This window comes from Puma concolor, chromosome B2, assembly GCF_028749965.1.
Source record: "Puma concolor isolate L17-30 chromosome B2, mPumCon1.1.hap2, whole genome shotgun sequence".
Lineage (NCBI taxonomy): Eukaryota > Metazoa > Chordata > Mammalia > Carnivora > Felidae > Puma > Puma concolor.
Genome location: NC_141671.1, coordinates 33184896 through 33199560, shown reverse-complemented (window position 1 = coordinate 33199560; position 14665 = coordinate 33184896). Strand labels below are relative to the sequence as shown.

Sequence of the window (14665 nt, the reverse complement as noted above, 5' to 3'; positions counted from 1 at the left end):
GTAAATTCCCTTGCTTATTAAAACTGACACCTACCAATCTGGGGTGGCCTGCCTCTTTCTTGGGTCTCTCCCCGCCCTCTGTGTATGGGGGCCAGTTTCAGATTACATTGGGAAAGTTCCTGAGATTGTGAACCAATAGCGACTTTTTAAGTTTATATCCTAGAAAATTTACAGAGATATATGTTAGATGTACAGAGATATATGTACAGAGATATATGTTAGATGGTCCCACTGCACTGTGTGCTGATTATCCATCAAATGTATATGTCCCTCCATCCTCAGGGTGCAGTTTTCAACACTTCTCAGCCTCTTGTTTATCATTTTGTGATTGGAATCTATCACACATAAGTCCTATCTAGAAAAAGTCCAAAACAAACCATTAATGAGGGATACAGTCCTAGCGTAGAACTTTGTACAAGAATGCTTATTATATAGCAGGTGGACCCATAATATGGTCATGTATTCTGATGGGAATAGTGCATCACTTGTGATATGAGCTAGCTCAGAATGCTTGATTTAAATCTAATCAAGCCCTGGGATTCTAACCTACAGTTAAAAGGAAATATAGAGGAAAGAGGAACAGGCTAAACACCACAAGGAAGCAATCAGACCCAGAAGGTAGGATATTTCATAGGACAACCGGACCTGTCTGTTCAGGAAATCAGTGTCACAAAAAAAGGAACTGACATTAAAAGAGGCTTAAGGGGCATAATAAATAAACTGACACAGTGTCTGGTTCTAGATTGGATCTGATTTGGAAAACCACACATGATTGGGATAATGGGGGAAATCAGAATATGGAATGGACATTCCTTGATATTAAGGAATTACTGTTTCTGGTGTTAGATGTGTTTGTGTTCATTTGGCCTGTGTGAGCAAAGGTTCTTTTTAACATGTAGACACAAATATTTATGATTGAGATATCAAAACATCTAAAATTCTGGATTTTTAAAATATGAAGTAAGTTTGTTTTTGTTGTTGTTGTTTTAATGAGGGTGAAATAGAGTAATTTTCATTCAAAGAAAAACTCAGAGTGAAAGATTCCTAAGGGATGTATTTCAGGGTGAAGGAAATGGGACACTGAGATACAACAGAGAAAAGTGTACAGCTGAAGACTTGAGTACATTTCAACAGGTGTGGACTTTGTAAAGCAATAATAATAGCATAAATATGGGATATATAAAATAAGATACAACTGAATGCTGGACACTGTAACACACCAGATGGAAGGGAAGTGTCGGTGTAGCAGCTGTCAGAGGCCCTTTATTGTTCTGAAAGGAGGTACGGAAATTAAGCAACTTTGAACTGTCAGGTATGCATGTTAAAATATTAAAGATGGGGCACCTGGGTGGCTCAGTTGGTTAAGCATCCGATTTTGGCTCAGGTCATGATCTTGTGGTTCATGGGTTCACGTCCTGTGTTGGGCTCTCTGCTGTCAGCATGAAGTCTGCTTCAGATCCTCTGTCTCCCTCTCTCTCTGCCCCTCCCCCATGTTCTCTCTGTCTCTCAAAAATAAATAAACATAAAAAATATTAGAGACTTTATTTTTTAAAGTGATCTCTACACCCAACGTGGGGCTCAAACTTACAAGAATCACATGCTCTACCAGCTAAGCCAGCCAGGTGCCCCAAAATATTAGATATTTACTAAAAGAATAAAAGTAGGATTATAACTTCCAAACCACTAGAGAGGAAATAAAGGAAAAAAGAAAACACAATCATTCCAAATCCAAGAAGGAAAGCAGAAATGCAGGCAGCCTAGGAAAATCACAAAACACAAGATAATAGTAGTAAGTCCAAATGTATCACTAATCAAAATAGATACAATTTTCCCATCTTTCCAAGGATTGGTGGTTTGGAAGATTTTAAAATATCAAGCTATATACTATTTACTAGAGCAGATATAAAAGAAAGAGGCACAGAAAAGTTTAAAATAAATGGATATAAAAAGACATACCAGACAAGGGATGCCTGGCTGGCTCAGTTGGTAGAGCATGGGACTCTTGATCTCGAGGTCATAAGTTCAAGCTCCACGTTGGGCATGGAACCTACTTAAAAAAAAAAAAAAAAAAAAAAAAAAAAAAATATATATATATATATATATATATATATATATATATATATATATCAGACAAAAACTAACCAAAAGAAAGCATTATTAGAAATGAAGCAGGGGCGGGGGAGTGCCTAGGTGGCTCAGTCGGTTGAGTGTCCAACTCTTGATTTTGGCTCAGGTCATGATCTCATGGTTCATGATTTCAAACCCCACATCGGGCTTGGGATTCTGTCTTCCGCTCTCTCTGCTCCTCTCTCTCTGGCTCTCTATCTCTCTCTTTCTCAAAAATAAATAAATAAAAACATTTTAAAAAGCAAAGAAAGAAATGAAGAGGGGGGTGTCTGGTGGCTCACTCGGTTAGGCATCTAACCCTTGAGTTCAGCTCCGGTCATGATCTCATAGTGAGATTAAGCCCTGAGTCTACTTGGGATTCTCTCTCTTTCCCTCTCTCTCTGCCCCTCTCCCGCTCATGTGTGCGCACACTCTCTTTCTCTCTCAAAATAAATAAATAAACTAAAAAAAAAAAAAAAGGAAATGAAGAGGATCACTATCAACAAAACAAAAAGGCAACCTATTGAATGGGAGAAGACATTTGCAAATCATATACCCCATAAGGGGAAAGAGTATTGAGGTTCTTCAAAAAATTAAAAATAAACAATTCTTAAAATAAAAATTTTTAATGTTTATTATTTATTTTTCTAAAGAGACAGAGCGCGAGTGGGGGAGGGGCAGAGAGAGGGAGACACAGAATCCGAAACAGGCTTCAGGCTCTGAGCTATCAGCACAGAACTCAATGCGGAGCTCAAACCCACGAACCCACAAGATCATGACCTGAGTGGAAGCTGGATGCTTAACCGACTGAGCCACCCAGGCGCCCCTTTTTAATGTTTATTTTTGAGAGAGAGAGAGAGAAGGAGAGAGAGAATCCAAAGCAGGCTCCAGGCTCTGAGCTGTCAGCACAGAGCCCCACTCTGGGCTCAAACTCACCAGCTGTGAGATCATGACCTGAGGCAAAACTGACAGTCAGATGCTTAACCGACTGAGCCACCCAGGAGATCTAACTTAAAAAAAAAATTCTTAAAACAGATAAAAGCAAAACGGGGCACCTGGTGGCTCAGTCAGTTGAACATCTGACTGTTGGTTTCAGCTCAGGTCATGATCTCACAGTTTGTGGGTTGGAGCCCCATGTCTGGCTCTGCACTGCCAGCGTAGAGCCTGCTTGGGATTCTCTCTCAATCTCTCTCTCTCTCTCTCTGCTTGTGCTATCTCTGTCTCTCTCAAAATGAATAAATAAAACTTTTTAAAAATTCTTAAAAAAATAAAAAATAGAACTACCTTATGACTAATTCTACCGTATATTTACTCAAAGAAAATGAAAACACTAAATTGAAAAGATATATAGACCCCTATGTTTATTGCATCATTATTTATAATAGCCAAGATATGAAAGCAACCCAAGTGTCCATCAATAGATGAATAAATAAAGAAGTGGTACATATATGCAGTGGAATATTACTGAGCCATAAAAAAGAATGGCATCTTGCCATTTGCAACAACATGGATGGACCTAGAGGGTATTATTCTAAGTGAAATAAGTCAGAGAAAGACAAATACCATATGATTTCGCGTATATGTGGAATCTAAAAAACAAAACAAATGAATAAACAAAAAGCTGAAACAGACCCATAAACACAGAGAACAAACAGACGGTTGCCAGAGGGGAAGCGGGGTGGGGGGGCTGGGGGGGGAGGGCTGGGCAAAGTGGGTAAAGAGAAATGGGAGAAACAGGCTTTTCGTATGGAATGAATAAGTCGCAGGAATAAAAGGCATAACACAAGGAAGATAGTCAGTGGTATTGTAATAGTGTTGTATGGTGACAGATGGTAGCTACCCTTGTAGTGAGCATAGCATAACATATAAATTTGTCAAAACCACTGCTCTACACTTGAAACTAATGTAACATTGTGTGTCAACTGTATCTCAATGAAAATAGAATAGAATAGAATAGAATAGAATAGAATAGAATAGAATAGAATAGAATAAGATAAAATAAAATAAATAAAATAAAATAAAATAAAATAAAATACCTAGTTATCTTAAAAAGAAATGAAGGGGATCTCTATATAATCATAGACGATATATTCACAAGGAAGAAGTTAAAATTCTTAATTATATGCACAAAGGAAAATAGTCTATAAATGTAAGAGCAAAAGCTAACAGATTTATAAGGAGATATTTATAATTGCCAATGATTTTAACATCTCAGAAGTTTCTAGATTAAGTAGGCAAAGTAAGAACTATATTAGCACACCATAGGTAAGCAATCTTGCATATGATTATCCTGTCAAGTACATATGAGACACTTGCAAAAATGGCAAAAAAAAGGGGGGGGTTAAAATTTTAATTTAAATTCTAGTTAGTTAACATACAATGCAACGTTGGTTTCAGGAGTAGAATTCAATGATTCATCAGTTACATACAACACCTAGTGCTCATCATAACAAGTGCAAAAATGGCAAAAATTGACTGTGTACCAGGACACAAAGTAAGTCTTAGCAAATTGCAAAGGTTATTATCATATAAGACAATATGCTTAGACCACATGCAATCAAGTTAGAAATCAATTTTTTTTTAATTTTTTTAATGTTTATTTATTTTTGAGACAGAGAGAGACAGAGCATGAACAGGGGAGGGTCAGAGAGAGGGAGACACAGAATCAGAAACAGGCTCCAGGCTCTGAGCTGTCAGCACAGAGCCCGACTCGGGGCTCGAACTCACAGACCGCGAAATCATGACCTGAGCCGAAGTCAGCCGCTTAACCGGCTGAGCCACCCAGGCGCCCCAGAAATCAATTTTTTAAGAAGACTTTTAAGGCTCCCTGTTTTTACACATTGAAAACACACACACAACTTCTGGATGAGTCATAGGTCCAGTAAAAGATCCCACGGTAAAGGGACTACAGCTTGCATCTGGACAGTGACTGCAGTCGAAATTGCACCAGGTTACGCTGACAGTAGTCCACAGTCATTTTTCTAAGATTACACTTGACTTCTGCACAGGCCAAATTGGTGAATTAAATGGGAAGGGTTAGGAGTCCCTCGCCCTGCTTCTTTCAAGTCTTTGATGAGAATGTTAATGTCTGTATTTCCCTCAGAGATGCAGTGTTACTTCTGGTTTACTCTCTTGACAGGAGGTAGAGGTTCCAGAGGCTTCCACCTAGCCCTGCTACCATAAAGACCCCATACTGATTCCATAGGTGAGAGCCAATGTGGGGATTCTGCCAGTTGCCCAATACATCTATTCCATTTATACCATTCATACTCTCAGGAACCAGGGAAATAGCCACAGGATGAGTGCATGGGCCAACTGGGCCTGTTGTGAGTCACACTTGAGTTGAGAGTCTTTGTATCATGTGTCCACCATATACCCTTACTTTGAGTGGTAGGCCACATTTTTGAGTTGGTGGCATTTTTTTTAAAGGGAAAAAATATTAATGCTTATTTATTTTGAGAGAGAGCATGAGCAGGGGAATGGCAGAGAGAGAGGGAGAGAGAGAATCCCAAACAGGCTCTACGCTGTTGGTGCAGAGCCCAACATGGGGCTTGAACTCCCACATGATGAGATTATGACCTGAGCCGAAATCAAGAGTTGGAAACTGACTGAGCTACCCAGGCACCCCCACAGTGGCATTTTGAATCCTAAGGAATTGGCATCAATTCAGAGCCAGTGTCTAGTAATCCCTGAAAGGTCTAGGTCTTTCCTTCTACCCGGTGGCACAGTTCCTCTAGTAAATAGTTGTGGGTTCCTTTGGGAATGCTTGCAGAAAGATTAAGGTGTTTGTGGAGCAAGGTCCTTGCTCAAGGGAACCTGGCTTTTTGAAAGGGCTTTGGGTCTGTGAACTGATTTCAGTCTGGAAACTGAGATTCTCTACCATGGTGACTCAAGTTAGGTGTTTGGCTACCAGACTAGAGTTTTTCCTGTTACGTGGATCAAGTAATTCTAGTAGGCTGATTATCTATTTCATTCCCAAGGACACGATCATCAGTTACCACTAAAGATCTCTGCAGGCTAAGGCATTCTGATTACTGAAACATCCCTGATGCCCTCTATGGTGGAAGTGCCCACCTTGTGTTTGATGGTTAAGTGCTTCCACTTGGCCTCTGCTACAAAGGAATAGTATCATCATCTGATTTCTCACTGAAATCAGAAGTGCAGTTTAAGAGTGGCATCCCCTACAGTCATAAGTGGCCCACAAGGGAGAGAAACCACAGAACTCTTCCGGCATAGAGGTGCTCCCCTCACAAACACATTTCACAGTGCCTTAGTAAAGGGGGTATCTTCTTGGCCCTTCACACAGAATATAGTAAGGGGATAGGTCACACATGATGGATGCAATCCAACATTGCAATCTCCCTACGCATCTGGATTTCCTCCTCCACATCATGCCAGGAAAGCTCTGGCATCTTGACCCCATTAAATTAGACCTCATTAAACTGGAATATTGAGTACAAGTTTCAGTCAGCCAATCAAATAAGACGTTTAGAGCCACCTCTAGCTACACAAACTAACAGACTACATCTGGAATTCTGGTAAGCTTATTCATGTAAAAAACTTGATAGAGTGTTAAAAACATTTTTTTTTTTTTTTTGGATATGGTGTTCTATCTCGCCCTCCTTGACTTACCAACCTAAGAACCCATTCCCACACACGTTCCTCAGGTTAGTACCAATATATGTTAGAAAATTCCTGGGGCGCCTGGGTGCTCAGGTCATGATCTCGCAGTTTGTGGGTTCGAGCCCCGCGTCAGGCTCTGTGCTGACAGCTCAGAGCCTGGAGCTTGCTTCAGATTCTGTGTCTGCTCTCTCTCTCATGCTCTCTCTCTCTCTCTCTCTCTCTCTTTCTCTCTCTCAATAATAAATAAATGTTAAAAAAAATTTAAAAAAGAAAATTCCTGCAATTCTTTTGATGTCTATACTACTTTCTCCTGGGTTCCAATTTGTGTTCCGGTACCTCTGGAGCATGCTAAGGTTTTACACTATTTATGGGCCTAGTGGCAAAGGCGGATGGCTGTGGTGGATCCTGAGGAGAAGGGGCATCCTCTTTCAAGGCATCTGCCTCAGGCAAGGTTATCACAAGTTTTTCAAGTAGGGGAAATCTACTATCTTCAGACACGAGAGGGCAAACTACTTGCACTGGCAAGGGGGCTCAGAATGACCTGGGAGTTCAAGATTATCAGTTTTATTTGGATGCCTCAATTCATTTGGGATGTCTCAATTTCAAGGTTCAGATCTCACTCTTTCCAGATCTCAGGGCCCTAACTTTCACATGAAGACCTTGGCAAGACTGTTAATTCAACAGTCATTATAATTCAGCAACCTACACAATTGAATTTTGATTTTGATTTTGATTGTTAGCTATATCAGCCCTGGAACTATAAGAAATAAGAAGTTCTTTTAGGGTTATCCTGGAAGCTTTCTGGTTCTCATTCCATGACTTAACAGTCCTGAACTATTATTTTTTCTTTACACTCAGAACAACTTGTCTCACACCACAGTCCTTACAGTCATCATTATTCTTATTTTTTTTGATAGCATGCACATGAGTAAGCAAGGGAGGGGCAGAGTGAGGAGAGAGAGAGAGAGAGAGAGAGAGAGAATCTTAAGCAGGCTCCATGCTCAGTGTGGAGACTGATGCAGGGCTCGATCCCACAAACTGTGAGATTATGACCTGAGCCCAAATCAAGAGTTGGATGCTCAACTGACTGAGCCACCCAGATGCCCCTAAAGTCTTTTTTTTTTTTTTTTTTTTTTTGGTGATAAAGGTGATTTTATTAAAGCACACAGGGTGACAGACCCGTGGGCAGAAAGAGCTGCCTCCCATTAGTCATTTTTTAATTTATTTTTTTATCATTTTATTTTAAGTTTATTTATTTATTTTTGAGAGGTGGGGGAGGGGGGCGGGCAGAAAGAAAGGAAGGGAGAGAATCCCAAGCAGGCTTTACACTGTAAGTGAAGAGCCCAACACGGGGCTCAAACTCACAAACTGAAAGTTCATGGCCTGAGCTGAAACCAAGTCATTTTTACAAAGATCTTGTTTTTTAAGTATACTCTACTCCCAATGCGGGGTTTGAACTCACAACCCTGAGATCAAACGTCACATGCTCCACGGAGCCAGCCAGGCGCCCCCCTATCATCACTGTTAATGGCTTAACGGCGAAAGGCCACAGCCACATGGGCTCCCGAGGCATGTGCTCAGTTGGCACTTCACGATCAACCACAGATGACAGTCCGATTAATTGTGGTGCCATTGCATGCTGTGGGCCACTAGCAGCCCATCTGTCATTGACAAAGAGGTCAGCACTGCTATCAAGCCGGAGCCTGTGACCCAACCAACGCCCAAATCCCACCTATATCGGCCTACTTCCTGGGACCACTCTTGGTACCAATTCTTCATTAATTTGTGCCCAGTCAAGAGACAGAAGCCACACAGTAATATAAACAGGGTAGCTTACGATAAGGAATTATTAAACAATGGTAGGTTAGTAACCATAAAGAGGTGCAGAAGTGTCCTAGAGCCGAGGGAGAGTGCCCCAGCCTCTGGTTCAGACCTTACTGACCCACTGCGTGGCAGAGAAGCTTGCTGGGTTGCCCAGGCCAGAGCTAGTCAGCAATCACCAGACAAGCGGGAGACAACCCTCCATGGTGTGAGCGAACGGAGGCTACTGGGCAGACATGTAGAGATAGTTGAGGCATGTGGAGTGTGTGGTGGTCACAAGAAGGTTGTGGGAAATAACCCTGGGGCGAAGTGAGCCGAGGCTGGTGGGCGGGCAGGCAGAGGGGGTCAGGGCACTGCCACGGGCCATGAGGCCTGGATATACTGTATCTGCCCCGGGAGGACAGCAGCAAACTAGTCCCTGGGCCCACTGGGACTTCGTGGTAGCTGAAGGGCTGCATTCTCTAGACTCATGGCTGGAGCGGAGCACTCCCAGATGGTCCCGCCCTCGGCCACCACAAACACACACGTCCACACATTGCTGCTAGGCCATGGAGCAGGGGCAACAAAGACAGAATGCAGCACGTTGGAACAAGGAAGAAAAACGCCCTCTTTCTTCTGTCCTCCTGTGCCCTCTACATCATGCTCACTGTACAGAAGAAATACTTAAGTCGTCCAGTCCATGACTGCCGAGCTAGGACTGAAGGATGAATTTGGAGCTGAGAGTTCATACATTGAGAACTGGCATAATGCTGTTCATCACTTTGCTATAGCGCTTAAAAACAAGCAGGGCCAATGGGGAGCCTGGGGAGCTCAGTCGGTTGAGCGTCTGACTTCACCTCAGGTCATGATCTCCCGGTCCATGGGTTCAAGCCCAGCATCGGGCTCTGCGCTGACAGCTCAGAGCCTGGAACCTTTTTTGGATTCTGTGTCTCCTTCTCTGTCCGACCCTCCCCCATTCATCCTCTGTCTCTGTCTCAAAAATAAATAAACGTTAAAAAAAAAAGTAAAAAAAAAAAAAAGTAGGGTCAGAAAAAAAAAAAAGGGAACATCTTTACAACTCCTTTGCAAGGCTCCTGTAACATTTATTTATTTAAAACTATTCATTCATCTCCTACTATGTACTAGGCACTGCTTTAGATCCTAGCATCACATCATGAGCGAGATAGATCCATTGCCTGCTCTCACAAAGCCCACCTTGTAATGAGGGAAGACAGAAACTAAACAAACTTAAAAAGATGTCAACTGGCCACAAATGATACGCAAAATAAAGCAAAAAAGGACTGCCAAGTGAAGATACCCCTCTCTCAGCTGTGATGGCTTGGCTAGCAGGACGCTAACCTCCCCACCAAGAACAAGAAAGTTTAGATAAAAATCAAACGACACAAAACAAATTTTATTTGCAGGCATCAGATAGCTACCAAGACAGCCAGATTTTGAGGGACTGAGTTTCCAGAAAGAATGAAAAATAATTGAGGTAGGTCCAAATTCTACTCAACTGTTCACCCAGAAGTATCTGCTAGTTTGTAGTGGCACAGGGTGAGGGGTAAGAAGCTTGTCAGAAAATGGCCACTAAGAGGTCAAGAAACTCAGCACCTCCCTCAATGGTCTTGTGGGGCTGAGGGGGCTCCTGAGACAACCAGGACTTGAGGGGTCGAGAGCCTGGAGAGTGGAGTCCTAAAAAATGATAGGAGCCGAGAGGAAAGCATAAACTGAGAGAATGAGAATCTAACAGAGTTCTTGGCTGTCTCATGGTGCCAGGGACACAAAACACAGAGCTCAGGCTGATGAAGGAGGAGAGTTCCCTGTGAACCCCAGGCTGTCAGTTAAATAAGGTCTAAATCCTAGGAGTAATGGAAGACCAGAAATCAGAAATAGATAAAAGCCTTACAGAGCACACCAGACACAAATAAGCTCAATAAGCTCAATTCCTGATTGAATTAATCTGTCATACCTCTAACTTCCTGCCTAGAGAAGCTAAATAAAATAAGTCTTCTCTGGAGAGAGGTCACCTCATCCAGAGTCTCAACAGTTGTTCATACAAAATCTTCAGCATTGAATAAAAAAAGCCCCAGGCAGGGGCACCTGGGTGGTTCAGTTGGTTAAGGGTCCGACTTTAGCTCAGGTCATGATCTCCCAGTTTGTGGGTTCGAGCCCCACTTCTGGTTCTGTGCTGACAGTGTGGAGCCTGCTTGGGATTCTCTCCCCATACCCTCTCTCTCAAAAATATTAATATTAATATACTCCTCCTTATCCAGTCTTATATCCCAATCCCCTTGGCCCAACACCTTCAAGATCCCCATACCCAGGCATATTTTCCCAGTTACTATTGGTACATAATATCCAGATCCATGAATAAGTTCTTTTCTTCTAAAGTGGAGTCAGGATTTCCCCAGTTGGGCCATGATGAAAAATAGTCCAAATTACTGGCCTAGAAACCATGGGAGGCTGGGGGCAAATCTTGAGGAGAGCAAGTATCATCTTACAAGGCATCTGCCTCCACAAGTTTCTGAACATGTGGAAGCTGTTATCCTCCAACAAAGGGGAAATGAGATATTTCATTAGGTCTAGCAAGTTTAGGAAAAATCAGGGTTCTCAAGCATGTCCACACACTATCCCCCTCCCAGGTACCAGAGTGTCATTCTCTCCTCATCAGGGCACTGATTTTGATGTAGGAGCCTTAACAGGGCTTCTCTATAATTCTGCTACCCTCACAAACAAGTCCTGTGCTTGGCTTTCAGCTCAATCTTCCCTCTAGCTGCAGAAGATGCAAGTCTTTCGTAATACTGCCGCTGCAACATTCTGGCTCTCACACCTTACCTGAATTTGTGGCCTGTCATTTTCTCCATCCAGCATATCAAGGGCACTTATAAGAACCTAAAAAATGAGGGTATAAAAATTTGTTCAGTAAACATCATAGTCAATAGTGAAATATTGAAAGTTTTCCCCATGGGATCAGATTTGAGACAAGAATGTTCACTATCACCACATCAATGTAGCATTGTAGTAGAGGTCCTAGCCTTTAGAATAAGGCAAGAAAAAAATAATTAAAAGGACTTGAAAGAAAAAACAAACCTGTCATTATTCACAGATGAAATAGGAAATCCAAAGGAATCTATACAGAAACTATTAGAATTAGTAAATTTAGTATGATCCCTGAATAAATATTTAAAAATAAATTGCACTTTTATATACCAGTAACACCCAATAAGAAAATCACATTTTTTAAACACTTATTTATATTTGAGGGAGAGAGAGAGAGAGAGACAGAGTGTGGGCAAGGGATTGGCAGAGAGAGAGAGGGAGATGCAGAATTTGAAGCAAGTTCCAGGCTCTAAGCTGTCAGCACAGAGCCCGACGCAGGGCCTGAACTCACAAACCATGAGATCATGATCTGAGCCAGAGTTGGACACTTAACAGACTGAGCCACCCAGGCACCCTGAAAATGACATTTTTTTAAAAGAACATTTATAATTACATAAAATACCCAGAAAAATATCTAACAAAAGATGTACAAGATCTTTACAATTAAAACTTCAAAACATCACTGAGAATAACGCAAGAAAAAGTGGAGTAGGGACCTCTGAGGGCCAGCTCTTCCCAGAACCACCAAAAAAACCTCCCCAAACTGGTCAGAATCAACATTATAAAATTCTGGAAGGTAGTGAAAGGCTTACAGCAACCAAGTGAATGCTTAACCAGGAGAAAGTCCACTGTAACAGGGCAAGGGAGCTTTGAGGTGTTTTAACTTAGTCTTGCCCACTCTCTCCCTGGCATGGTGGCAGTCTTGAAGATGGCAGATTGTTTCCCAGTGTACCTGGTTCCAGAGGGAACAGAATGGACTTTATTCCCAAGGAATTGTGTTTGTTTGTTTTGACCTGACAGGGGTTTCTCTGAAGGATTGATGTAAGAGCTTTACCTTTGTTGCCCTATCTCAGAACTCTATCAGGGCAGAGCAGGTATGCAGAGGATATTCTTTAAGAATGCTGAAAGACAATGTGGTGCCTGGGTGACCCAGTTGGTTAAGTGCCAACTTTGGCTCAGGTCATGATCTCACAGTTTGTGGGTTCGAGCCCCATGTTGGGCTCTGTGCTGACAGCTCAGAGTCTGGAGCCTGCTTTCAGATACTGTATCTCCCTCTCTCTCTGCGCCTCCTGCACTCATACTCTGTCTCTCAAAAATAAATAAATGTTTAAAAAAATACTGAAAGACAAATGAACAAGCTGCTCTCTCCTGGGGTTATATATTTATAGCTGTTGGAACAAACAATAGACACAACAAAAACCTGGGAGGAAAAGCTAGGGAGATTTTGGGGGGAGCAGGGGTCATGAAAAGCTCTCATGTATATTGGAGAACCTTAAAATCCACACACGTGTATGTCTGGTGCAGAATGTATGCTCGGAGAAGAACTGAGAAGACCATAGGAACTCATTTCTGGTTGGTCCTTAGGCTGAGTGCCAGCAGGACGAGAAGGCTAAGAAAGCCTCATAAGTGGTTAAGCACTGAAGGAGTTACTGCAACCCAGAGCCAATGTGGAAAGACCTAGAGAGTAATTTTTCTTTCCTTTTCTTTTTTCATAATATTCAAGATGTCCAGTTTTCAACAACAAAAAAAAATATGAAGCATGCAAAGAAACGAGAAAGTATGGCCCATTCACAGAAGGAAGAAAGGTAGACATCAATAGAGATAGAAATGATAAAAAGGAACCAAATAGAAATTCTGGAGCTGAAATGTACAATAACTGAAATTTTAAAATCCACTAGTGGGTTTCAACAGGTGATTGGAGCAGACAGAGAAAATAATCAAGAATAGGTCAAATGATCCAGTCTGAGGGCGGAAAGAAAAAAATATGAAGAAAAATGAACAGAGCCTAAGACACTGTGAGACACCATCAAGCATACTAAGATATGCACAACGAGAGTCCCAAAAAGTAGGAAAGGGGAAGAAAGAATATTTGAAGAATTAATGTCTGACCCCCTCAAATTTGAAAAAAAAGACATGACTCTGCATATCCAAGAAGCTCAACAAGCTTTAAGTAGGATAAACTCAAAGAGATCCACATTAAGACAAACAGTCAAACTGCTGAAAGTCAAAGATAAGTAAAAAATTCTGAAAGCAGGAAGAGAGAGGTGAATCATAATGTGCAAGGGATGATCAATAATTATTAATAGCTGATTTGGGGGGCACCTATGTGGCTCAGTCAGTTAAGCATCTGACTCTGGATTTTAGCTCAGGTCATGATCTCATGGTTCATAAGATCAAGCCCCAAATCAGGCTCCTTGCTGACAGTGTGCTCCCCTCTCTCTCTCTTTTCCTCTCTCCCCCACTCCCCTACTTGCTCTCTCTCAAAGTAAAGAATAAACTTAAAAAAATTTTTTTAATGTTTATTTTTTTTTTTGAGAGAGAGAGAGAGCATGAGGAGGGGAGGGGCAGAGAGAGGAAGACACAGAATCAGAAACAGGCTTCAGGCTCTGAGCCATCAGCACAGAGCCCAACGCAGGACCTGAACCCACAAACCATGAGATCATGGCCTAAGCTGAAGTTGGATGCTTAACTGACTGGGCCACCCAGGCACCCCATGAATAAAATTTTAAAAAAATAGCTGATTTTTAATCAGGAACCGTTGAGGACAGAGGCAGTGGGATGACATAATTCAAGTGCTGGGAAAAAACCTGTCAACCCAAGAATTCTATATCCAACAAAATGAATCCTTCAAGAATATAGAAGAAATTAAGACATTCCCAGATAAAAGCTGATGGAGTTTGGGGTGCCCCATTGTGCATATGTTAGTTTCTGAAATATGACACTGAAAACACAGGCAACAAAAGACAAAAAATTGATAAATTGGACTTCATCAAAATGTAAAACTTTTGTGCATCAGACACTATCAAGAGCATGAAAACATGACCCATAGAGTGGGAGAAAATACTTGCAAAAAAAATGGGAGAAAATATTTGCTAAATATATATATATATATATATATATATATATATATATATATATATATATAAAGGGTCTAGTATCCAGAATATGTAAAGAACTCTGACAACTCAACAACCAAAAGACAAACAACACAACTTAAAAAATGGCCAAAGTGCTGGTGGAAATGTAAAATGGT

At 41.5% G+C, this 14665-nt stretch overlaps 1 long non-coding RNA gene across 4 annotated transcripts in view; it reads left to right on the top strand.

The window, feature by feature from the left end:
• The window catches only part of LOC112862539 (uncharacterized), a 57652-nt gene that overhangs the window by 33141 nt on the left and 9846 nt on the right, over positions 1–14665 (top strand). The window contains exon 4 of one of the 4 annotated variants that reach the window (XR_015251157.1): positions 13136–13866. The exons of the other annotated variants lie outside the window; for them this stretch is intronic. This is a non-coding gene — a long non-coding RNA (uncharacterized LOC112862539). Of the gene's footprint in view, positions 1–13135; positions 13867–14665 lie in introns of those variants that run through there. 4 annotated transcript variants of the gene reach the window in all.